This window comes from Lycium ferocissimum, chromosome 12, assembly GCF_029784015.1.
Source record: "Lycium ferocissimum isolate CSIRO_LF1 chromosome 12, AGI_CSIRO_Lferr_CH_V1, whole genome shotgun sequence".
NCBI classification, from domain to species: Eukaryota; Viridiplantae; Streptophyta; class Magnoliopsida; order Solanales; family Solanaceae; genus Lycium; species Lycium ferocissimum.
Window position 1 is genome coordinate 60,893,216 of NC_081353.1, and position 27,394 is coordinate 60,920,609.

Consider the following 27,394-nt stretch of genomic DNA (forward strand, 5'->3'; position numbering starts at 1 on the left):
ATCCTTCGAGAATTGTACCGATAGATGATATCCAAGTGACCGAGCAGTTATTAGACGAGGAAACCCCAGTGGCTATATTGGATAGACAGGTTCGTCGATTGTGAACTAAAGATGTGGCTTCTATTAAAGTACTCGGGAGAAAGAATAATGTTGAGGAAATGACTTGGGAAGCGAAAGAGGAAATGAAGGCTAAATACCCTTATTTATTTTCGTCATCTCACGAGGCTCAGTTTGAGGCATCACGTCCCCCAGGTAGTGATTTCATTTATAGTTATTGTGATTGGTCGTTGTTGACATCCAATTTTGGCCCTCCTTTTTTGTTTAATTAATTTCACTATGTTTCTCAGTCTTGAAAAAATCCCCAAAAGGAGCTAGGAATATTTTCACGAATTATTACGCTATTTTCCGAGATATATTTCTCTAAAGTTAAGGACATTTTTATTGTTTCTTAGAAATTACCAAAAAAACATCATATTTTATAATTATGAATGCCTAAACATCATTTTTTTTCTAATAATTAAAATCACTCGAAAAAATAATGTTGGCATTCCTATATCAATATTGGCGTTGACATTTTTCCTTTAATCCTATTTATTACTATGTTAATCATCTTTTCTCTATTTTTAAACTAAACAAGTATATTAAATTACTTGTATTGTAATTTATATAGGTGTATATTTTTTTTGGGAATTATTTAGGACAAAAAAGCATATTTTAATTAATTGTTTGAAGTAAGAAGGGATATAATTCATCTACCTAAAACTTGGGCCAAATCCTATTCCTATTCTACAAAAAGCAGCAGCCCATAACCCCTCCAAGCCCAATACCAAAATGCCCGACCCGGCCCAAATCCACCTAAACTAAGCAACCCCTAAGTCCCTAAATCAGTAGCTATTTCATCTTCAACCAAACAAGAATCTAACCAAAACCAAACGACCCCTTCTTCTTCAACCAAAAGGAGACCTAACCAAAATCACCATCACTGCCGATTCCACCAAAGGACCAGCGAAAAAAAGCCGATTTCGACATCGCTGACATCATCTCCCATCAACCCCAATCCCTTTTCAAGCAACAGAGCTTCGAACAGCTCGTCCAAGTCGAATCATCCCCCCAAATCGAGAAGCACGCAAGGATCTTTGGGTTTCTAGGCCGATCTTCCAACAATCCATAGGGTAAAGGCTCGTTTCAGTCCGTTAGAGCCTAAAACCATGAAGAATCCACTAAATTCGGAGTCCCAACGAATTTGTAGCTTTCAAATCCATCTGAAAAGGTAAGAATCCGTCACTTTTTCTTCATCATTTCGTCTTTTCGAAATTTCAGAATTTCCCCCCTCTTTAATTCGAAATTCCAATGCAAAATCCCCTTAAAGAAGCTATTGAAACCCCCTCAGCATTTGCCTATAAATACAGCCTTCCTGGGCTGTTTTAGATAACTTTTTTGAAGGCTGAAAATTCCCTTTGAACTAGGCTGAGAATTGGAGAGAAAACTTTTATTTACTCTAAAGTTGAATTGGAGAATCCCTTTCTCTTTCATAAGTCTTCATAACTATAAAATCCGTAGTTCTTTCTAAGTTCTTAGAAAATCCTGTTTTAACTCTAAGTACTTTTGGCTGTATAATTTTGGTTGTTCTCGGCTAAGCAAGGATTGCTTTAAGCGGATTCGGAGACTCGATGACGACACTAGCCTCAGTTCGCTGTCCCGGAAAAGGTTAGTGGTTGCCCTTACTTTACTTTTGTTTTCGGTCGTTAAGAGTATATATCGATGTAGCTGTTAAATAAGTATTCACAGTTTTGCCTATTTGAGCTTGTTTTGCTGCTGTGTGTCTGAATCCGCACATAAAAGATAACTAAGAATACATTAAGGAACTATCGATTAAAGTGTAGAATATGGGGATGACTGTGTTGCTTGTTTGAATGTCATTTTAAATGCTTGTTAGATGAGTGGTTCTACATAATCTGTATGATAAAGAAGATGCTTAGGTTATGTGTTTGAAACTGTTCTTTAAGCCTTCCTCCATCTTAAAGTTTGAGACTTAAATGAATATGGAAATTCTAGCGTAAGTTGATAACTGTTTGCAGCTGAATATAACTGGCTACACCTCTATCTTTGTTGTAGGATTTTATGTATTCCATGAACCAGTTCTCTAGCCTTACTTTTTTTTTTTAAAATTAACTGATGTAGAGGTTTGAAAAACAAAGGGTTGTTTGGCAACCCTTTGGCTCCCACTTTGTATGTTTAAAATTCTGTCTTTAAATTCGTAGAATAAAATGTAGTCGTTCTATTATTTTTATTGCCTAGTCAGATTCTTCTTGTGTTAATCCGTTGGTTCTCTATTGGTTATGATTTAGTATAATGAATTAACCACACTTAAGGAGAACACCTATTAATTCGTGGAAAAATGTGAACGGTTATGTCGATCATTTACCTTCCTGTTTTTGCCATTTTTAACATGTAAAAGGTTAATGAGAGTCGAGGCACTACATATAAAACCATTGCTTTTTTTGTGAAGAATGAATTCTGATTTGTTGCCGGATTAGATGATTGACTCGTTTAATGGCCTTACAGACTATTTTTTTCAGTCTTGAGAGATTGTTTCGCCATGTCCTACACTAAGAAAAAATCACTATAAAAGATGTCATTAATAATGATGATTATATATGTCCTAGATTAGGTGTCCCTATGTCTACATTAAGTGACTCGTTTCTTCAAAGATAGTGTCTATGTTTAAACTATGGTTTTCCTACATCTGGTTCTAAAATTCGACCTTAATTCATGTATGTTTAGTTTGAGTCTAGTTTAATTCTACTTGTTGAGATTGCACTTTCTTCTTTAAATCTCCGCAGTGTTTCCTCTTTCTCTCTTCATTTTATACATATCCAACTATGTGGAAGCTTAAAGGATTTTTTCTTTTTCTTTTTGGTTATTGTTCTGCATTAGCTGCACAGTGTGTTGAGTCAAGTCAGTGCATGACCCGTATCCTGCTTTAGTTGGTAAAAATGAAGACGTAGCCATGTCAAGTTGTTCTTGTTATTCGTTTAAATTTCTGTTTTAAGTACATACCAGAATTTGTATGCTTAATTATCTCCTCATAAAAAATCATGTTTATTGGGACTGCATTTTGTCTAAGTTAATGTAGTGAATGTATTGTTGTTTGGAAAAGGAAAAAAAAAGACTAATAATAGGTACTAGTTAAGTTTTTTTTTTTTTTTCCACTGATTTCGTTTTCTTCAAACCTGTTTCATCTTAATCTTTTCTGAAGAACTGCTTATGCTTGCCTGAAAGAGTATCGCGATTTTATTATGGATTAAACTTATTGGTTGCTGATAAGGTTGATTCGCTGTTTCTAGTCCTCAGTTGATTCTGCCAAGTAGAATAATTGGAACCTATTTGAGTAATTGAGTAGTATGGTTGTAGTTTTCAGTTATTGGGATATTAATCTAGCGAACATGCATGTCCACACATAAGTAATTGCTTTGTTTTGCCTGTTTGGAAACTGTCTATTAATGTGTTTACTTGAAAAGAACTAGAAATCATGACAGCGAATTACATTGTTTTCTTATATCATGAATGAAATATTAAGTTAACATAGTCCCTCTGTGATATCTCTTGTTAACACCTCTAAGGAGATTTAATTTTAGGAATTGGGGAACTCTTAAGTTTGTCTCCTAAAAAAAATAAAAAAATAAAAAAAAATGGCAAACTCCTATCTTTTTGTTTAATGGAATATTACCTAAAACTTGTGTTTCCTTCCAGAAATTTTAGCCTTTATAAAGAAGTGGTATATCTATTTCATAATAATATGAACAACAATTTTATTCCTGTTGACATCTCTTCTCGGTTGGGACTGTTGTATAACACCTGAAGGAAATCAATTTCCATACCCGTTTTGAGACTAGATTCTATTGGTAATTTGGATTTCTTTATGGATTATTATGGCCAAGTTTCCTAAAACTAGTAAGAGTATACTTGTATCTTGATTACTTGTGCACCCCGTTTCTTTTAAAAAGGATATGAGTTGATTGGAGTGTTCAACTTCGCTCTTAGAATACTTAAGAAAACTGAATTTGTTTTCTCCTTTTTTTACTTTGATGGCTTGACCTTTTGAATTCAAGAATATTGGGAATTGAAATAAAACCCAGGAGCAACTGGTTGTTGCGTCCAAGTTTCTTGTGTTAAATATGAGCTTAGCTTGACTTCCTATTTGAAATTTGAATAAGTAGTATGTTACCCGTCTCCGAAGTGCTATTTTGGGAATATGAGAGTAATGTTTTGGAACTTAAATAAACCTTAATTTATCCAAAGGTTTTACTGCACACCTAGTTGGAAAGTTTAACAGAAGCATTCGAATGTTGAGTAATAATTGGGGCTACATTGACCTTCTCTTAAAATGTGTTGTCTTTTTTTTTTTTTTTTGGGAACCTGATTGAGGGACCTTGCCTATGTGATTATGTTATCTAGTTTTCTATTGGTTAAAGTTATATCAACTTCTTCTTATTAAAAACTTCTCCTAATCCTTGTCTCTTCTTTCTTTTGCATGAACACACTTGGGAGAATATTGGAGTTATGGTAACTCCAAGTTCAGCCCGGAGTTAGGAGTAAACATTCAAAGCGGTTTCATTCGAGTTAGCGATCCTACCTCGTCCACGTCTCGAATCTCCGTCCTTCTTCCTCTTTTAAAATTTCACGCCTTCGTGTTGGTTTACATATGCTGTTTATATTATTTGGCTAACACATTTATGAATTGGAATTTTTTTTTTTGTAGTTTTGTTTTGAACTCGCAACTTGACTTAAGTATGTTAGTAAGTTTAGTCATTATCTTCCCTACGCTCTTTTTTAGATATTGAACTTAGTGTATTTATTCGGATTAGGCGTATTAGAGTAGTCACATAAATGATGTCAACTTTTTCAGGATGTAAGAAAATTGGATTTTTTTAAAAGGTGAAACTGGAAACTTCTTTCAAAATAAAGAATTTGCTAACAATGTTTTTTCAAGTGTTTCGAGCAAGAGCTAGGCATATTCTATGCAAAGGCCCACACATGGATTTTTAGAAATAAGAAAAACGCCGGTTTTGGAGGATTAAAAAATGAGAATTTTAGTGGCTCTAAATTTCTTTAAAACAGCAGTTAAAAAGTGAGTTTTTGCACCTTAATGGATCTGGCCGAAATGTTTAAAGATAAAAATCCAAACGCATCTTTATTTTTTCAAAATTCATTTCGTACTAACACTTTGAGCAGGCTTAAATATAATACAAGGATTCCTATTAGGGCTCAAGTATAGTGACCCAAATATTTTCAAGAACTATAAGGTATATACTTTACTTTATATGCAAAGGTATTATTTTACATGTATTCCTTTAATGATTTTTCTCATCACATGCACATATACATCTCGTAGTAATTATTTTCCTTTACCATGAGTATACCTATATAATATTTTCATAAACACGTATAATACATATACTATCTTATTTTCATCAATTCCCTTAGCCGTCTTTTCATCATATGCATACATATAAGTATTATCATGTCATCAATAATTATTTTTAAGTAATCACCTACGATATACATGTCACATATATATTATTTTCTTTTAAAAAACATACATCTTCTTATCCTATATTTACACATACTTTTCTTATATAAAATAAATATCATATTGTTATAAAATGAAGCTAAAATAGTCAAAATATTAAAGGATGAAAACCATATAGTGACAAGAGAGGAGAGATTTCTTATTCATCAAAAATGTGTTCAAGTCCATTACATATGAAAACTTATGCCTCTATTTATAGTGCTATATATGCATTAATATATAAGATGGTGGAAGTACCATTAAGATGGTGGAGGAACCATTAAGATGGTGGATGAACCATTAAGGTGGTGGAAGAACCATTAATATACAATGGACATCCATAATAAATATATATTTCATAATACTCCCCCTTGGATGTCCATAGATGATGATGTTCCCCCTTGGATGTTCATGTCTTAATAGATGATGTCATTCCCCCTTGGATGTTCATGTCTTAATAGATGATGTCATTCCCCCTTGGATGTTCATGTCTTAATAGATGATGTGCCTCGTTAAAACATAGGAAAAAACGTGGGAAAAAGTCCTAGTGAAGGAAAAAGAGTACACATATCTAGTAATACGCTTTGAGAATTTGCCTCATTAAAAACCTTACCGGGAAAAACCCAATGGGACAAAACCTTGGTTAAGGGAAAAAGAGTGCAGCGCGTATTTACTCCCCCTGATGAAAACATTACTTAATGTCTCGGAGATGACGCATTTCAATTTTGTATATCATTTTCTCAAATGTTGAGGTTGGCAATGCCTTAGTGAACATATCCGCCAAATTGTCACTTGAACGAACTTGTTGAACATCTATTTCACCTTTCTTTTGAAGATCATGAGTGAAGAAGAATTTTGGCGAAATGTGCTTTGTTCTGTCTCCTCTCTTAGTTGAGCTATGCATGCGGATTGTCTTCATACAATGTTGTTGGAATATCTCTTTCCAAAGCAAGGCCACATGTCTCCTGGATGTGTTGAGTTATTGATCTCAACCAAACACATTCTCGACTTGCTTCATGAATTGCTATTATCTCTGCATGATTTGAAGAAGTAGCAACCATAGTTTGTTGGTTGAACGCCATGATATTGCTGTACCTCCATATGTAAATAAATAATAGGCCCGAGATTGACCTTTATGTGGGTCGGACAAATATCCCGCATCCGCATAATCAATTATATCGACTTGGATTTCATAAGAATAAAATAATCCGCAGCAATTGTTCTTGAAGATATCGAATATATGCTTAACACCATTCCAATGTCTTTTTGTTGGGGAGGAATCTTGCCAATAAACTTACCGCAAAACATATATCGGTCGGGTATTATTGGCTAGATACATCAATGCCCCAATTGCATTGAGATATGGAGTTTCATCACTAATGAGCTCTTCATCATTATCCTTAGGTCGAAATGGATCTTTATTTATGTCAAGCGATCTCACAACCATCGGGGTACTCAACGGAATTGCTTTGACCTATATAAAGATTTGTTGAAGCTTTATTTTCATAAACCTCAAATGCTTCAAACCAATTTAAATCCCTACGGATTTTCTTTCATTGTCTATATAGCCATATTGACAACAATGAATTATACGCATTCAAAATTTTCATATATTGCGGATCGATAAGAAAACCTTTGCATCCACCACAGGAGAATACATACGTCTCCTTACAATAATGTCAGGACTTTTGCGAAAAATCTTTATGCCACAAGGCACAAGCCGTACTTTATTTTTACTGTTTTTATTTCTCATTTTACTTTTCGCACAAGAATCCATGTGTACCCCACTGACATTATACCTTGAGGTCATTGGACTATAGGTCCAAAACATCACTTTTCGAAGTGAAACAAAATATTGACTGCGTATTTTATTTGACCAATCATTATATCTGTCCATATTCTTTGACAGATTTGAATTCAAGATCCTCATCACCATTATAATGTTGAGCGCTACATTATTTCAAAGATACCGTCGACGGTTATTTGATATCGGTTCCAATGTGACATAATTTATCGAGATCTCTTCATTTTTCATCAATTTCAGGTACCTGAACCTAACCAAAGGTTGTATGAAATATTATGTCGTGGTGCTATTTTAAAGCACTTGCCTCATTAGTATGACCATCTTGATCATTTGCTCCTCTCCTTCTTCAAGGAGTTTTATCTTTGGAACATCGGTCTATTGCCATAGACTTTGTCCTTCAAGGACTTTAATTCAAATTGGAATTGGAGCATTTGCAGCTGGGATATAGTATTCACTTTTGGGTCAGCAAATGTGTCTGGCAATTGACTTGAATTATCTTTCAAACGAGGATCATACCAGCGATAATTCATTACATATACCTTATTTTCCGGCCGCTTATCATCCCTCCCCTAATGTTAGGAAATCACATTTACCTCCCAACCTTATTTGGGGACCCATCTTTGTGCGTTGTGGTGGAACAATTAAATCATATACCGCACATTCAAATTTCTAGATGGGAATTAGTTGGTTCGACCACGAACCAACCTCGAGGAGAGAATCATAATTTGTTGGCTTGATGCTTACAAGTCTTTGCTACATATTAAATAACCTATCTCAAACCAAATTTCCTTTTGGGAGATTTGTTCTCATAACCAATTGTTTAGCTATAATTGGAGGCATACAATTTCTGCTAAAACAACTTGGATACAAACCGAATCATAATTTTCATAGTTTGGAACTTAATTTAATAATTGAGCAAACAATCTTGCAATAACCAAATCGCAATTGATACCAAATGCACATGTGACCACAACATAGATGCACCTATTAAAACCATATAATAGTAAACCGGTCCACATGGCGGTGGCGGGCCCATACATATATCACCTTTATGAGTTCCAAAATCATGGGATACAATCCCAACATTAGCGGTAAATTAACCAATTTGTTATCATGAAAACAAGCAGCACAAGAGAATTCTTGAAGAATATTTTATTTCTTCAATATATAACCACATGAATTCTCAATTATTTTCGCATCACATTTGAACCGGGATGGTCAACCGGTCATGCCAACCTCCATGGCATGTGATTCCATCATGCTTATATTTATGTGGTACAAATTCAGAGGAAAAAGGGGCAACATTTCACATACATTTTGTTTTCCCGCTATAGTTGTGGTAATATGAAGATATTAAACCTTCCCATAATTTATAGTCTCAATATAATTCATTTATGGCCAATGCCTTTGAAACTTAAAAAGTTTCTTTTGAGACTTCCTACAACACCAATATTATGGACAATTTTATTCCTCCGGGTAGTAACATATCAGTTTTTTTCGAAGCTCCCAATTAATTATGTACACATATTTCATAATACCATCCATATGGTGAACATCTCCTTTTAGGGAGTAATTGTCATTATAGTCATGGCCAAAACCTTTATAAGCAAGATTTATTTCTTGCTTTTACCCTTTGGTAATTCATGATAAAACACATCACAATATTTGTGACGTACTAAAAGTACGTGACCAATGACCTTTTGTTCCAAAATAATTTTTTTTTTTATATTGTCTCAAACCTCCCGTAGAGGTGAGTTGTGGTATTTATCCAACCATACATGAGCACGTCCTTATCCATCATTTTACATATTTCACTATAAAAATGGGTGAGCATTCATAATGCTTATCACAAGTCACATTCTCTTCAAGGAATGGACTATAGTCATATATATACGTGCTTCAAATTTTCTTATAAGCCCATTCTCATGCCTTGACATTTTTCAAAATTATATGACTCACCTCAACATCACCTTGAATTGTATTCCTTTCTTTTGACGGAGGATTTATAAAATTTTCATCAAGTTAGGTCGCACGACAACCGCGTACCCAATGACCTTTCTTACCATATTGATGACGAAAATTACCTTCACCTTTATTAGGACCATTTTGAGAACCCATAATGTTCTTCCTTTTATAATTATCACAATGATGATTATTATTATTTTCGTCCATTGGCACACCCACATTCATTCACATATTTAACCATTTGTCTTCTTTCAGACTTATTATGCCGGCTACCACATTCCCCTCACGTATCCAGGTGGAAGACCTTTATGATTTTTTTTTCATCAAATACAGATTATTTTGCCTTAGTCATCATTACATCATCAATATAGTGCATCGGGACTCAAACCCAACGTCTTATCCATACAAAAGTGTGTTAGGCCATAAATCGATGGGACTTGAACCCATTATCTTATATTGTCATCATAGTGCACAGAGGCTCAAACTCGATGTCTTACCCTCTTGGTGCGATGGGACTTGAATCCACCGTCTTACCCTCAACCGACGGCATAATAGGCGAAAGTTCCATGAAACTCGCCCTCAAACCAAAAATTACTTACGGTGGCTATGCCAAATGTATATTTTCAGGTGCATTTGATTTTGAATATAAATAATCTTGAGAAGTACATACATATATTTATCCAGAAGTCAACTGAGACATCTGTATTGTCGTATTAGTTGCACAAATAAAACTCGGTATGGAAGTAACCAAATGTAATGAAAAATACGACACAAAACAAATAGCACAATAAGAAGAAAAAGGAAATAAGACCATATACACAAAGGGAATTAAAGGAGGTGGGATGATTTGTTCCCATATCACTCATGCCAATATCCCGAGTACATGGTCCCTTTCTCGTTTTGTTAAATTCGAATTTCACGAATCTCGTTTCAAAGGGAACAAAAAATAATGGAGGAGGGGAAAGGAGAGTTATAATTCGTATCATATCATTAATGAAAGAAAATTCCATATAAACAAACATAGCATCAATTAAATTTTACTAGGATATTTTGCTAGATGCTAGTATATATCATGTTAACCAATCATCTTTACGACAAGTGAGGGATGGCTCAGTGGTTAAGCACCTCCACCCACGACCAAAAGAGGTCACCCGGTTCGAGTTTTTTGGAGGGGAAGTGTGGAAACACTATAAATCCTCCTAAAATGGGAGGAAAAAAAAAAAAAAAAAAAAAAAAAAAAAAAAAAAAAACCAATCATCTTTCTGATAATAAAGGATAGAAATGATTATATGTTGGTAAACAAGTAGACAAAAAAAAAGGATATACCTTGTAGCCTCACCGATTCAATTCTCGGTGTGGTGAAATTTTGCAAGCGATAACGCATATCCTTGCAAGCAGATATTAGAATTGCGATACACAAGGAATACATAATCACACACGTGCTTGAATTCATCAAAAGAATGTGCAAGACTAATGCATATATATTATTATATTTTGTATCTTTCTGTGCCGACACATAATAGCCTTTTCCCAAATTGGTGTGACAAGATAATCCTTAATCATATAACCTCAAAGAGAGTCCATTTGTAAAATTAGTGCATGTGAACTTCTAATGCAGATCGAACACACAAATTTAATTTCATATGAAGTGCAAAAGGCATCAAACTAGTTACCTCCGAATTACAACCGTATAACATTCCATACTGGGAGGGCAACACCAACCTTCAATTAAAACAGCTATGGAACTAAAACTAGTAGAATGCTTCGGAAATCCGCCCTTTAGGAATCTCACGTAGGGATGCGTTGCGATTAGAGACTCGTGCGATAACGTGTTATAAAATGAAGCTAAAATAGTCAAAATATTAAAGGATGAAAACCATAGAAATAGAGTGACAAGAGAGGAGAGATTTCTTATTCATCCAAAATGTGTTCAAGTCCATTACATATGAAAACTTATGCCTCTATTTATAGTGCTATATATGCATTAATATATAAGATGGTGGAAGTACCATTAAGATGGTGGAGGAACCATTAAGATGGTGGATGAACCATTAAGGTGGTGGAAGAACCATTAATATACAATGGACATCCATAATAAATATATATTTCATAATACATATATATTTTTTCCTCTACATGCATTATTATTAACTACTTTTTATAAATGTTCTTTTCTTTACATAACATAGTCACCTTAAAACCCATTTTTTGACAATTCATTTTTAAGATAGTAATTTCTTTTCCGCATTACTTTAAACAATAAGTAATAATTAAATAATTTCCCTCTAGTGTTAAATAAGCTAAGTTTAAAGACTGTCTTCGGATAGGCTCTGAGGGATGCTTAACACCTTCCTCTCGGGGTAAATAAAACCCTTACCTAGAATCTCAAAGCTTTCAAAGACTAAAAATGGAGTTTACATTTTTTACAAATGGTTTCCTAATATTTCCTAAAATTAGGTGGAGACTCTGAAAATTTGCAAAACCAGAGGAAACATAGCCTATAAGTTGTGAACTAGTTTTAATCCGTTAAAAATAGGGGCATAACAGAATGGCGACTCTGCTGGGTCACCTTAGGTTTTGACTTTAGTACACTTAGTTTAAGAAGTAGATACTTGAGGGATGTTTTTTTATTTATTTATATTTGTTATCACCTGTTATTTATGAATTACTACATTGCTATATTTAAAAAGACGCAAGCCAAAGCCAAACTTGTGCTCCTTATTTGTTTGAGAAAACACTATTTGTTACTGCTTTCCTTATAATGTCATTGCACTTTCTATCGAGTCTTTGGCCGTACACTTACACACACTGTGGCTCACGCGAGATGTTGTCTTACACGCCTTCACCCCTTCTTTGGATTCTCTAGTTTCAGAGTTGGTACGGTAGTTTACTACGTACCTTCTCGCATACATTCAGTCCCACTCCGAAAATTCTGAGGAAAAATCTTATTCTAGAAAAAATAAGTCATGTTGCATACACCTTAGACAGGACAGTCCAAGGCATTGTCGCTGCAAATTAGGAATCCACCCTTTGTCAAAGGTTCCAATCCTGAATGACATAACCCTTTATGTGAATTGATGAAATGATCCTTAACAGACACAAGATGATTTTTTTTTTAACAAACAATACTTATCATAACCTTTACCCTTCTTTTTCTTAGGGGGAAATTAACCAAAACCCAAATATCCAAATGATAGTCTCATCTCCTCGGTGCCTGCAAACTTGGTGGAGGAACATAAAAGTGGCACACGGAGAGGATATTCGACAACATCTGGGGTCGTTAATGTCACTAATGGGTATCCAAGCTAACAAAACTCTCACCAAGATGCTGATAGAATTTTGGGATCCTGCCAGCGTAACCTTCAATTTTTTGAATTTTGAGATAACCCTTACTTTGGAGAAAGTTTGTAGGTTCACCGACTTACCATTTGAGGGAAGAATGCCGGTCTTACCATCCTTCATATCGGGAGAGAGATTCTTGCGCGTTTTGGGATTTAATATCTACCCGGTCTTGAGGAACATAGAAAATGATCAAGTGAAGTTTGACTTTCTTTTTTAGAGATTTGGGCGCCAAGAAAGTTTTGATCGATATCGGGATGAGTTTGCTTGTGACCGCGGAAGGTGGGAGAAAATACGGCCACGAGCCTTTGCCATAGCCTTGTTGGGAGTCTTGGTCTTCCCAAAGAGAGCCTACCGAATCAATATTAACCTTTTGCCACTTGTTATGAATATCTTCTCGGGAGAGGATGAATTGACATTGGTCCCTATGATCCTCGCGGAGATGCTCTAAGCTCTATCGGCTTGTTCAAGAGGGTATAACTTTTTCGAGGGGTGTAATCTCTTGCTGCAGTTATAGGCCATGGAACACTTCTATACTCGCCTCCCCATCATGGATTACTACATAGATACTTTTAGCAGAATTCAGAGCCACAAGGAAAGAATGAGGTACTGGCCTGAACCTATAGGAGAGGAGGAGTGGCGCGCATTCTTGGTTCAGCTCACGGGAGATGCTATTAAGTGAAAATACCCCGGCATGGGAAGACCTTTGGTAAGGCGCAAATTTGTACTTACCGAGTTGATCGGGTTGGACGGGATTGACCATATGTGCTCTCGCAGTCCCGAGGCAGTTTAGAGTTACACAAGATGTCCCAGTCTGGTCCCATATGGCACTGCATGAAGATGACTATGATAGGGTGGTTCCAGTAGCACGAGTGAGAATTCTGCAAAGAGAATGGCTGAATATGATCACAATTGGTATGGGTGAGAGTTGGTGCACACAAGTATTCGGTATAATGTGGGAGGCCTAGCACTTTTGCCAACCGAAGACGGATTCGATGGGCTCACGGACTATGATGCAGCCGCTTGGCTTACAGTTGAGATACTGCCTTTCATGAACTTCAACAATGAGATGTACAAGCAGGTAGTTCCGGGTTCAATAAACCATATGATACAACTGGTAGAAGAGGAAGATCCGATAGAGCCGGAAGAAGAGATGGAAGAGGATCCAGAAGAAGATCCGACAAAGCCAGATGAACTAATGGAAGAGGATCTGGAAGAAGATCCAAAATGGGAATTAGAGCATAATCTTGTAATGGAGGTAGAGCCGGAAAGATCGCCTGAGTATACTTCAGCAGGATATTCAAAGGAGGAACTGGAGGTGTAATCCGAGTACAGGTCTCTAGTACATGATATAGAGGAGGGACCCGAGTATGATCCAGAGGCAGGTTGGGAGATAGAGACAGACCTAGAGGAAGAACCTGAGTATGACCCAGGGACCAATTATGATCCAGCATATGATGGGGATGACAATGACGGCCCGACATGGCCCTAGACTACTTTCTTTCCCCCTTTTTGTTTTCTTTACATTCCAAAAGAGTGTCGTATGGCCCAATCCCTCTGTACCCCCTCGTGGCCACCCTTTGCCTTTTCATTTTAAATTTTCATCGACCCATTCCTTTTGTATGCCTTTATGGCCATCCCCTTTGTGTTTTATCATTTCAGGCTGCCATAGGCCTACCCTTGTAAGCTCTCGAGCAACCTTTTGTTGCAATAGATGTTATGTTTGTTCTAAAAAATCACGCGTAATGTGTCAAAAAAGGATCATCATCATCAACTTGTATGTAACATAGGCTTACCTCTGGCAAAAAGAGGCCCCACAATTAGGACGCACTTGTTTGCATGTTGATTTGACGTAATTACGTGATTAAACGTGTAACTCTACTCTTTCTAAAACTTTCCGGACTAACCTTTTTGTTTTCCGATTGTCTTTATTTTGGTTTTATCCCCCCAACAGAGGTTGATTTGTGTTCATAGTTAAACTGGCCAAATCACACTACAATTTGAGGTCTAAGGGAAAAATGACTATCACCAACAAAGTCAACCCAACTGCTAACCTTTCCATAACGAATGAAAATCCAAAAATCTCAAGGGAGAGGAGTAATCTGAACGATGAGGAAGAGATCGCTTTGCTAAAGCTACAACTTGACGAACTAAGAGGAGGGCTGCGCCAAGTTCGGGACCTGACCCATCTCACTGTGACTGCTTTCCCAAACCCACCTCACTTTCCGTCCTTGGATTCGCCGATTCCAGAACACTTCCCTCCATTTACATGTCCACCTCCAATACCCCTTTCCTTTTCCAACCTACCTCTGGTCACTCTCGCAAATGTACCAAATCTGCCTAAACAAACCCCTTACATCCCTGACCATACTCATACTTCACAAAACCCACTACCAACCCAGACTACTACTGCACCTACTTACCCAACCGTGCAGCACATACCTGGGGTGCACGTTGACACTTCCCACGAGCAACAAGTGCCACCGGTATATGCAGCTGGGGCTCCAACCTATACCGCCCCTATCACAGTTAGGGTCCCGTTCGAGGTGGATCAGTATGCAGAAATGGAGTGAGATGCCAAGATAGGAGAAGACAAATCAATCATTAGCCAGCACTTGCAGGTCTAAGGAAAGAAATGAGGAAAGCATGCGAGTCACTCGGGGAAGTGAGAGTTTGGATTATGATGATCTATGCATGCACCCGGATATTGGCATGCAAGTAGGGTACAAACCTCATAGTTTGATGTTTTTGATGGGACAGGTGATCCTCATGCTCATTTGAGGGCCTACTGCGACAAGTTAGTAGGAGTGGGAAGGAACGAGAAATTGAAAATGAAGCTGTTTATCAGAAGTTTGTTAGGAGAGGAGCTCACTTGGTATACTCGCCAAGATCCTCGCAAATGGAGCGACTGGCAGGATATAGCTGGGGATTTCATAACTCGCTTCAGATTCAACACTGAGATCACACCAGACAGGTTTTCTCTGAGCAACGTACAAAAGAAGGCGACTGAATCATTTCGAGATTACGCAAGACGTTGGAGAACCGAGGTCGCCCGAGTTATGCCCCCATTGGACGAAAGCGAGCTCAGCAAGTATTTCATTCGAGATCAGGAAGTCATCTACTTTGAAAAGATGATGGGATCAATGGGCCAAAAGTTCGCCGATTTAGTCAAAATGGAAGACTTTTTGGAAGAAGGAATCAAGTCCGAAAAGATTTAATCAATGGCTACGCTACAAGCCGCAAGCAAAGCCATACAGTCAGGTTCCATCAGCGGAATTAAGAAGAAGAAGGAGGACATAACTAGTATCACACCTTACTACCGACGAGCAAAGTCATCTCGCCTATACCCCACAAACCCCCAAATCTTTGCTCATGCCCCTTATGTCCCATACCAAGTTTATAAAGCCCAACCACATTACAACCCACCATGAGCCCCCACTTACCAAAACCCTCCAAGACCTTACACCCCTATCCAAGCACCCGTCCACCAAAATAGACCAGCATATGCCCCAAGACCTCACCCAATTCCCGAAGTCAGAAATACCCGAACCTACACCCCTATAGCCTATCCTTTAGCCTAGTTATTTGAAAGGTTGAGGATAGCAGGATTGTTGTAACCAATTGAAGGGAGAATCCCTGACCCAATTCCTCGAAACTTTGATGGGAACAAACGTTGCGCATATCATTTGGGAATTCAGGGACATGACACTGAGGAATGCTTTGGTTTGAAAAATCAGGTTGAAGCTTTAATCAATAGTAGAGAAATTCAATGCCTTTGCAGCGCCCCCGAATGTGAACAACAACCCGCTACCAAATTATAGAAATCGGGCAGTTAATATGATATCATTTGATGAGGAATATGACTTGGAGGGAACTATTGTGCCCGTTGGAAACACAAAGGCATTTGTCGCAACATCCCTAACTGCTCCGATCATCATGGTACAGTTAAAGGCACCGGTAATTGTCCAGACATGCCAACCAAAATCCGCGGTGACCACTGTTGTCGCAAGAAAGCATGATTATGATTCTAGGGCAGTCCCATGGGACTATCAATTGAAAAGGAAGGCTATGATGATAGAGACCGCAGTCGCCCATGGAATGACAAGGTCAGGAAGATGTTATGCCCCGAAGAATCTAAACAGAGGAAGTTCAGGCAAAGAGCACAATCAAAGGAGAAACATTACTGATGCCGAGGCACGAGTGCAGAAGAAGATGCAAACCAAAGATTATTCAGTCGAGGAACAGTTGAAGAAGACACCTGCCCAAATATCGATCATGTCCTTGTTGATGAGTTCTGAAGCCCACAGGGATGCTTTAGTTAAGGTGTTGAGTGGAGTAAGCATATCGAATGAGACGACGAGTAAAACGCTGGCCACAACAATCGGGCAGATGGTTGAAGCAAACAAGATTTCTTTCCGCGATGATGAACTTCCACCAGAAGGAACAGAACACAACAAAGCACTTAACATCACCGTGAGGTGCGGAGATAAGTTTGTATCCAGGGTACTTGTTGATGGAGGTTCCGGGTGTAACATTTGCCCTCTTAACACCTTGAGAAATTTGAAGATGGACACGGGAGAAATGAAAGAAAGCTGTATGAAGGTCTAAGCTTTTGATCTGCTGTGTGTCTGAATCCGCACATAAAAGATAGCTAAGAATACATGAAGGAGCTATCGATTAAACTGTAGAATATGGGGATGACTGTGTTGCTTGTTTGAATGTCATTTTAAAGGCTTGTTAGATGACTAGTTCTACATAATCTGTATGATAAAGAAGATTCTTAGGTTATGTGTTTGAAACTGTTCTTTAAGCCTGCCTCCGTCTTAAAGTTTGAGACTTAAGCGAATATGGAAATTCTAGCGTAAGTTGATAACTGTTTGCAGCTGAATATAACTGGTTACACCTCCATCTTTGTTGTAGGATTTTATGTATTCCATGAACCAGTTCTCTAGCCTTACTTTTTAAAAAAAAAATTAACTGATGTAGAGGTTTGAAAAACAAAGGTCTGTTTGGCTCCCATTTTGTATGTTTAAAATTCTGTCTTTAAATTCGTAGAATAAAATGTAGTCGTTCTATTATTTTTATTGCTTGGTCAGATTCTTCTTGTGTTAATCCGTTGGTTCTCTGTTGGTTATGATTTAGTATAATGAATTAACCACAGTTAAGGAGAACATCTATTAATTCGTCGAAAAATGTGACTGGTTATGTCAATCATTTACCTTTCTGTTTTTGCCATTTTTAACATGTAAAAGGTTAATGAGAGTCGAGGCACTACATATAAAACCATTGCTTTTTTTGCGAAGAATGAATTCTGATTAGTTGCCGGATTAGATGATTGACCCGTTTAATGGCCTTACAGACTGTTTTTTTCAGTGTTGAGAGATTGTTTCGCCATGTCCTACACTAAGAAAAAAATCACTATAAAAGAGGTCAGTAATAATGATGATTATATATGTCCTAGATTAGGTGTCTCTATGTCAACATTAAGTGACTCGTTTCTTCAAAGATAGTGTCTATGTTTAAACTATGGTTTTCCTACATCTGGTTCTAAAATTCGACCTCAATTCATGTATGATTAGTTTGAGTCTAGTTTAAGTCTACTTGTTGAGATTGCACTTTCTTATTTAAACCTCCGCAGTGTTTCCCCTTTCTCTCTTCATTTTATACATATCCAACTATGTGGAAGCTTAAAGGATTTTTTTTTCCTTTTTGGTTGCTGTTCTGCATTAGCTGCATAGTGTGTCAAGTCAAGTCTGTGCATGACCCGTATCTGGCTTTAGTTGGTAAAAATGAAGACGTAGCCATGTCAAGTTGTTCTTGTTATTCGTTTAAATTTCTGTTTTAAGTACGTACCAGAATTTGTATGCTTAATTATCTCCTCATAAAAAAATCATGTTTATTGAGACTGCATTTTGTCTAAGTTAATGCAGTGAATGTATTGTTGTTTAGAAAAGGAAAAAAAAAGGCTAATAGGTACTAGTTAAGTTTTTTTTTTTTCCACTGATTTCATTTTCTTCAAACTTGTTTCATCTTAATCTTTTCTGAAGAACTGCTTGTGCTTGCCTGAAAAAGTATCACGATTTCATTATGGATTAAACTTATTGGTTGCAGATAAGGTTGATTCGCTGTTTCTAGTCCTCATTTGATTCTGCCAAGTAGAATAATTGGAACCTATTTGAGTAATTAAGTAGTATGGTTGTAGTTTCCAGTTATTGGGATATTAATCTAGCGAACATGCATTTCCACACATAAGTTAAGTAATTGCTTTGTTTTGCCTGTTTGGGAACTGTCTATTAATGTGTTTACTTGAAAAGAACTAGAAATCATGACAGTGAAATATTAAGTTAACATAGTCCCTCTGTGATATCCCTTAATTTATCCAAAGGCCTTACTGCACACCTAGTTGGAAAGTTTAACAGAAGCATTCGAATGTTGAGTAATAATTGGGGCTACATTGACCTTCTCTTAAAGTGTGTTAGTCTTTTTTTTTTTTTTTGGGAACCTGATTGGGGGACCTTGCCTATGTGATTATGTTATCTAGTTTTCTATTGGTTAAAGTTATATCAACTTCTTCTTATTAAAAACTTCTCCTAATCCTTTTCTTTTCTTTCTTTTGCATGAACACACTTGGGAGAATATTGGAGTTATGGTAACTCCAAGTTCAACTCGGAGTTAGGAGTAAACATTCAAAGCGGTTTCATTCGAGTTAGCGATCCTACCTCGTCCACGTCTCGAGTCTCCGTCCTTCTTCCTCTTTTAATATTTCACGCCTTCGTGTTGTTTTATATATGATGTTTATATTATTTGGCTAACACCCTTATGAATTTGAATCTTTCTTTTTTGTAGTTTTGTTGTGAACTCGTAACTTGACTTAACTATGTTAGTAAGATTAGTCATTATCTTCCCTACACTCTTTTTTAGATATTGAACTTAGTGTATTTATTCAGATTAGGCGTATTAAAGTAGTCACATAAATGACGTCAACTTTTTCAGGATGTAAGAAAATTGGATTTTTTTAAAAGGTGAAACTAGAGACTTCTTTCAAAATAAAGAATTTGCTAACAATGTTTTTTCAAGTGTTTCAAGCAAGAGCTAGGCATATTCTATGCAAAGTCCCACACATGGATTTTTAGAAATAAGAAAAACGCCGGTTTTGGAGGATTAAAAAATGAGAATTTCAGTGGCTCTAAATTTCATTAAAACAGCAGTTAAAAAGTGAGTTTTTGTACCTTAATAGATCTGGCCGAAATGTTTAAAGATAAAAATCCAAACACATCTTTATTTTTTCAAAATTCATTTCGTACTACCACTTTGAGCAGGCTTAAATATAATACAAGGATTCCTATTAGGGCTCAAGTATAGTGACCCAAAAATTTTCAAGAACTATATGGTATATATTTTACTTTATATGCAAAGATATTATTTTACATGTATTCCTTTAATGATTTTTCTCATCACATGCACATATACATCTCGTAGTAATTATTTTCCTTTACCATGAGTATACCTATATAATATTTTCATAAACACGTATAATACATATACTATCTTATTTTCATCAATTCCCTTAGTCGTCTTTTCATCATATGCATATATATAAGTATTATCATGTCATCAATAACTATTTTTAAGTAATCACCTACGATATACATGTCACATATATATTATTTTCTTTTAAAAAACATACATCTTCTTATCCTATATTTACACATACTTTTCTTATATAAAATAAATATCATATATATTTTTTCCTCTACATGCATTATCATTAACTACTTTTTATAAATGTGCTTTTCTTTACATAACATAGTCACTTTAAAACCCATTTTTTGAACAATTCATTTTTAAGAGAGTAATTTCTTTTCCGCATTACTTTAAAAAATAAGTAATAATTAAATAATTTTCCTCTAGTGTTAATTAAGCTAAGTTTAAAGACTGTCTTCGGATAGGCTCTGAGGAATGCTTAACACCTTCCCCTCGGGGTAAATAAAACCCTTACCTAGAATCTCAAAGCTTTCAAAGACTAAAAATGGAGTTTACATTTTTTACAAGTGGTTTCCTAATATTTTCAAAAATTAGGCGGCGACTCTAAAAATTTGCAAAACCAGAGGAAACATAGCCTATAAGTTGTGAACTGGTTTTAATACATTAAAAATAGGGGCATAACAGTTGTGTGAGGCCATGGTGTTGTATATTTTAGCATGTGGCCCTGTGTGGCATTATTTTGGGTTGCTGTGTACAGGTTGGGTTGGTACATTTACAGGGGAGACTCTGCAAAAAATTTTATAGCCCATGACTCGTATGAACATTTGAGGACGAATGTTTCTTGGGGGGGTGGGGGAGAGAATGTTACACCTCTCATTTTCGTCGCAAGGAAGTTCTTGGCTTATGGGTGGTTTATACCCTTGGTACGGAGATCCGTACTCAAGTTTTGAGATATTAAGTGCTTTACCTCGCGTGTACCAGAGTATAAGTATATGTTCTTAGCAATGCGATAGGATCAGAAGTTGAACGAATCGAATCGACGCGAGTTGGATCGACTCAGGAAAAACTTGCAGAACCAGTCCACATTGACGGGTCGTCGACACGTCGATGAGCCGTCGTTGTGGACAGTTGGTATCGCCACCATCTCTGAACTTTCTGGTGGCAGGTCAATGAAGCACGTCGACGATCCGTCTACACATCGACGTGCCATCGACCCGTCCGTCGATCCGCATCGCTAGAACTTTCTAGGGCATTCTTTTTTTGAGTTACAAAAGAGATGTTGTTCGAAATTTGTTAAGTTCCTTTTTCCCTTGAGTTGGATAGTATGTGTTATAAAGGGTCTAATTGTGGCCTATGTTATCTTGGTTGTAGATTTACGAGTTCAAGAAGTAGACGTTGGACGGTTAGATACACTTCAAGGTATGTTAAGCCTGTCTTTTCTTTCATTTTGGCATGATCCTATTATATGAGCGAACAAACGTGTAAGCGAGCTTCCATATTACTTTACTCTTAGAACCACTAGGAGTACCTCTGTCTTTGATGATCCTATACTCCGTATTATGATTGTTCCTTCTTTTCTTGGGTCTTGAGATTTCAAGTATTGATGATGTCAGCTCAAAAGATGTCTATCGGAGGTAGTACGACCTTATGTCACTCCGAGAGTCCTAGTTACTCATTACACTTATGCATTGCAATCATTACACATATGCATATTGACCCTTGACGTAAGACGTTATATACGCGTATATACTATGTATATGGGGTATGGGGAATGGGATAGGCGTTATATACATATTACCACCTGATCAGCTGGTGTACAGTGATGATGATGATGATGATATATGGATTGGGTTATACGTTCCTCGGCATTAATATATGATATATGGATTGGGCCGTACATTCTTCGGCACTAACATATGATATATCGATCGGGTCATATGTTCCTCAGCACTAATAGATAGATTATGACCTATGCATATCATGCGCCCTAAGAGGCACCTTCATGTTATACAAAGTTGTACAGATATTCCCAAATGTTCGATACTGAGATTTGCTTTCATGTTTCAGATGTCTTTCATGATCTTATATGCTTGTTGTTCTTATGCCTTACATACTCAGTACATTATCCGTACTGACTCCTTTATTGTTCGGGGGGCTGTGTTCATGCCCACTGGTTCAGGTAGACAGACAGGCGGTCTAGCTCAGTAGGACTTCTACTCAGCAGTAGTTGGTGCGCTCCACTTGTTCCGGAGCTGCAGTCTATTTTTGGTATGCCATCTTGATATGTATATGCATATATGGGTATAGCGGGGTCCTGTCCCATCCTTTCTACAGTTTTCTATTCCATTAAAGGTCTGTAGACAGTTGTATGTAGTTGGTACGTTATGTAGCCTTGTCGGTTCTCATTCTTTCCTTTGTACAGCATATGTAGCAGCCTGTTCGGCTTGCACTGTTCCTTTCAGTATATATATGCATAGATGGTTGATAGTTGTCGATGCATATCTCTGAGTGTTGTTCTTGTATGAGTTAGTATAATTCAGTTATGAGTCTTGAATAGGCCACCTCATCTTTCAGTGAGCTTCAAATACGAGCACAGGGGTGCTTGGTCAATAGAGGTCAGGCACTCGTCACGACTCATCAGTTTGGGTCGTGACAAAACTAGTCTACCAAGCATGCTAATAACAAAATAAGCACACTAACCACTAAGACTAAGGTTAATGCATAATTAAACCAAATAAGCACATAAACATAAACAAACTAAAGAAAAATAACTAAAAAGAATAACATTTAAAGATAACTGAAAAGAATAACATTTAACTTTTTCAAGTGCAGCCTCTAGTCGAGATTTGAATTGAAGCCTTATACTCCTCACCCTAACTCACCCACAAAGAAAGAAAACAAATTTTTAGACTTAAACCTAGTTAATTAAAGATTTCAGCAAAAACTGCTAAATCCCTATTTAAAAATCAGGTATTTTTGCTCTGATTTGAGACTTGTCCCGTGTGTCTATGTGATGAGAGTGGGGTTCTTTATATAGAACCCCAAAACCCTAATTTTTCAGTTGAAACCAATGTGGGACTTAGAGATTTTTAGGGATTTCTCTTTGAATCCCGCCCAAATCTCATGGAACCAATGAGAATCGACAATTTCAAACTAGATTGAGACAAAATTCATTAATGCTTGTCCTTGTATTGGATAGAAAAGCAATAGAGAGAGAAAAGAAGGGTTTTACCTCTTCTGTGGTAGTTTCACGGTGGAAACAGGTGAGAAAGGGTAAGAGCAATTAATGCTCTTACCCAAAATGGCTTATCATTGACTGGAAAAAGCAATGTTTGCCTGAAACGTTGCAATTTTTAGGCGAAAGAGACGAAAGAGAGAGAGGAAAAGGGGGCAGCTAGGGTTTTTCCAAACCTTTTGTGAACCAAATAAGACCTTATGAGGCCTATGTGTGCGTGATTGGGCCAGGTTTGGTCCTATTTGGACTGGGCCCGGTTAATTTAAAAAGGGTAGAAAAGAAATGGCCCAATGCAGTATACATATACACGTGTATACATGTATACATGTTTCAACAGAACTCCTCTTTTTCGGACCATTGGCGGGCATAATGAACCAACAAGTTGATCAAAATGCCCGTCGACTCAAGGGGCACGATATTCTCGTCCCTACGAGTCCACCTAACAGCAATCATACCAAATTCCCTTCCCCCAACCATAATTTCACAATTTTTTTTTTAATTTCAAGCATGGATTTCATTCAATCAAGTACATACCTTAAGTCATAATTTCTACCTTTAGCATTCAACATCACAGATATCACCCCATTCTCCCAGTTTAAACATACCCAACTTATTTCATTACCAACAAAGATAGCCTAGGTCCCATAATACAATTTTTCAATTAATTTAGGAATCTTAGGCATCTTCCACAGTCACTTTTCGAACATATAACAATACTACACCCAAGAAAGGGTCGAAATTCATGCATATACCTGATATAGACAGAAACTTTGAAGAAAACTTGACTAAAATTTGAAGAAAACTTAGGCAAGACAGAGAAATTAGGACAGAGGCTTTTGATTTTTAGTGGTTAATGAAGTTTTAGGGTTAGGGATTGTAATGGGAGTGATGTATGGATGAAATTATGGGGATTTATGGAGGGAGTTAAGAATTTGAAGAGATTGATCATGGGAGTATTTAATTGAAATGCCTCTGCCCGTTTTTTTATGCTTTAAAATCGCGACTATTTGCCCTTTATGTTTTGTTTTGTTTTTTTTTTTTTTTTTTTTTTTTTAAGTTTTTGGACGAATCGTCGACATGTCAACTGTTCGTCAAAGCGCAAATACGACAAAAAACTAAAGAATAGAGCTGACCTGTTGACGAGCACTTCGACGGCGTCGTCGAACGTGTCGACGGTCCGTCGACATGCTCATCGACTTACTTACCTGCAGATTAGCAGTTGCTAATTCTCAGAAGTTCAGCTCTGCATACCGTCATTGTACATTGACAATTCGTCGACATGTCGACGGCCCGTCTTTGTGCTCTGGTCTAACTTTCTTTGGTTTTCCGACTTTCAGTTCCTGGGCACTCAACACCTGTTAAACAATAAAAATAAAAAAAAAACTAAAACCTACGGAAACAAAATTGCAAAATTTTAAACTTGGGTTGACTCCCAAGAAACGCTTGATTTAACGTCGCAGCTCGATGGTGTTATCAATTTACTCTTGGTCGGGATTCACCGAGTTAGCATTCGCTCTAAGGTGCTTCAACCGATATCGGTCCACAATTCTATCTCCCGCAATCATACTATGGTAGAGCTTCACCCTCTGCCCGTTCACCTTAAATGTCTGAGTTCCGTCTTCGGACTTCAATTCAATAGCTCCCTGTGGCGAGACACTTACCACTTCAAAGGGACCTAACCACCGTGATTTCAATTTGCCCGGTAGTAGTTTCAATCTAGAATTAAACAGCAGGACAAGATCACCCTTGTAGGATTCCTGCTTCAGGATCTTTTTGTCATGGTATTGCTTCATCCTCTCTTTGTATAATGCTGCACTTTCATAGGCCTGATAGCGGAACTCATCCATCTCATTGAGTTGAAACAACCTGAGCTTGGTCGCTTCTTCCCAATTCATATTCAATTTCTTCAAGGCCCACATGGCTTTATGTTCGAGTTCAACTGGCAGGTGACATGCTTTTCCAAAGGCCAAGTCCCAATCGGAGTCTTGAAGGCAGTCCAGTAGGCCCATAGAGCATCATCGAGCTTGCGGACCCAATCAGTTCTGTTTGCATTCACCGTCTTTGCTAAAATTCTTTTTATCTCCCGATTAGAGACTTCAACTTTCCTGCTTGTCTGAGGATGATACGGGGTTACCACCTTATGCTTGACTCCATATTTCTCCATCAATCCCGCAAAGGCTTTATTGCAAAAGTGAGAACCACCATCACTGATTATTGCCCTTGGGGTACCAAAACGAGTAAATATGTTCTTTTTCAAGAATTCCATGACACTCTTGGCTTCATCATTAGGTAAAGCAACCGCTTTTACCCTTTTAGAGACATAATCAACAGCCACCAAGATGTATTTCATGCCATAAGAGCTTACAAAGGGACCCATAAAATCAATTCCCCAAACATCAAACACTTCAACCTCCATTACAAAGTTCATAGGCATCTCTTGACTCCTACCAATATTCCCTTTCCTTTGGCACTGATCACAAAAACACACCATCAGATTAGCATCATGAAAGAGAGTGGGCCAATAATAACCACATTCGAGAACCTTTGCAGCAGTCGTCGTACCACTATGATGTCCCCCAACTGGAGAGTCGTGGCAAGCCTTCAAAATCTCCAATACCTCACTCTCTGGGACACAACGCCGAATAATGTTATCGGCGCAAGTTCTGAACAAGTACGGTTCATCCCAATAGTACTGACGAACATCCCACAAAAACTTCTTTTTCTAATACGATTTTATTTGATTATATTTGTATTTCATTACCAAATCATGGAGATACTTAAAATTGATAGTCTCCATGTGTTAGGCTCAAATGGTGATTGTGGTAAAGGAAGATGAAAACAGAGATCGCCAACACTTGGAGCCGTTTGGACGGAGAAATTTTTTCCTTTCTTCAATTTCTTTTCCAAAACATTGTTTGGTTATACATTTGACTGAGTTCTTGAAGATGAGTTTTTCAAGTTTGAAAAACTGAAAAACTGGTCAAGTGAAAAATCTTTTTCCACTCACAAAAATTCAACTTTTTTTTCAAGTGAAATGCATATCCAAAAATAACTTCAGCTTTAACTTCGATTTCGGTTAGAGTCAACAGTATGTGAAAAGAGCACAAAGGTTCCTAAAGATCTTGTTCTTAAATGATCCTTCATTCAAGAAGAAGAAGAAGTAGCAGTGAAACAAATTCCATTTCGGTTTTCTCTTTTTACTAGTCTTTCGGCACGTATATGCCGGGTTATGTATATACATATAATACCTTTACTTACTTTAATTTATAAAGTAAAAATACAAATTTTAAATCATGAGTTGAATAAAGAAAGAAGAACTCACGTTACTTTGCACATGTGTTGCACGTGTAAAAAAAAAATTTACATTTCTCTGCACGTGTGTTGCACGTGTAAATCAAATCATGTAATGCACAATTTTGTAAATTCTTTCAATATTATTAAAATAAAATTTCTGAGTAAATAATTTCAATTTTCTATGAATAATCAATGTGGATCTATCATACACTACTTTTGATAAAGCACAAAGAATGGGACAAAATAGATCAATAAACCAGTATGACAAGGACAAACAACCACACCTCAAATTAGCACACTAATTATTAAGTTCTCAGAGAGAAAAAATAAACAAAAAACAAAAGAAAAGAAATTTAAAAATAGGTGTTGGATAGTTAGCAAAATCGGCAAACCAAGGTGCCACCTGCATAGACACCGCCAACACTTGTTCATCCGGAAACGCATCTTCAATATCAAGTTCTTCTACTAGTACCCCAATTTCCTCAAGCCTAGAGAGATGATCTGCGACCTAATTTGCGGATCCCTTTCGATCTTTTACCTCAAAATCAAACTCTTGTAACAAAAGGACCGAACGAATCAGTTGCGGCTTAGCTTCCTTCTTTGCCATCAAATACCTCAATGCAGCATGGTCAGTGTACACCACAACCTTGGACCCCAGCAAATAGGACCGAAACTTCTCAAAAGCATATACTATCGCAAG

At 37.0% G+C, this 27,394-nt stretch overlaps 1 long non-coding RNA gene across 2 annotated transcripts; it reads left to right on the top strand.

Annotated features, from left to right (window-relative positions):
* Positions 1 to 905: 905 nt before the first annotated feature.
* On the top strand, positions 906 to 22,683 carry LOC132041115 (uncharacterized). Of its 2 annotated transcripts, none has more exons than XR_009410905.1 (4): positions 906 to 1,270; positions 1,639 to 4,622; positions 21,537 to 21,584; positions 22,345 to 22,683. It is a non-coding gene; the product is annotated as an uncharacterized LOC132041115 (long non-coding RNA). The 2 variants fall into 2 exon arrangements; XR_009410906.1 differs by having other exon boundaries at positions 1,643 to 4,622.
* The last annotated feature ends 4,711 nt before the right edge of the window (positions 22,684 to 27,394 follow it).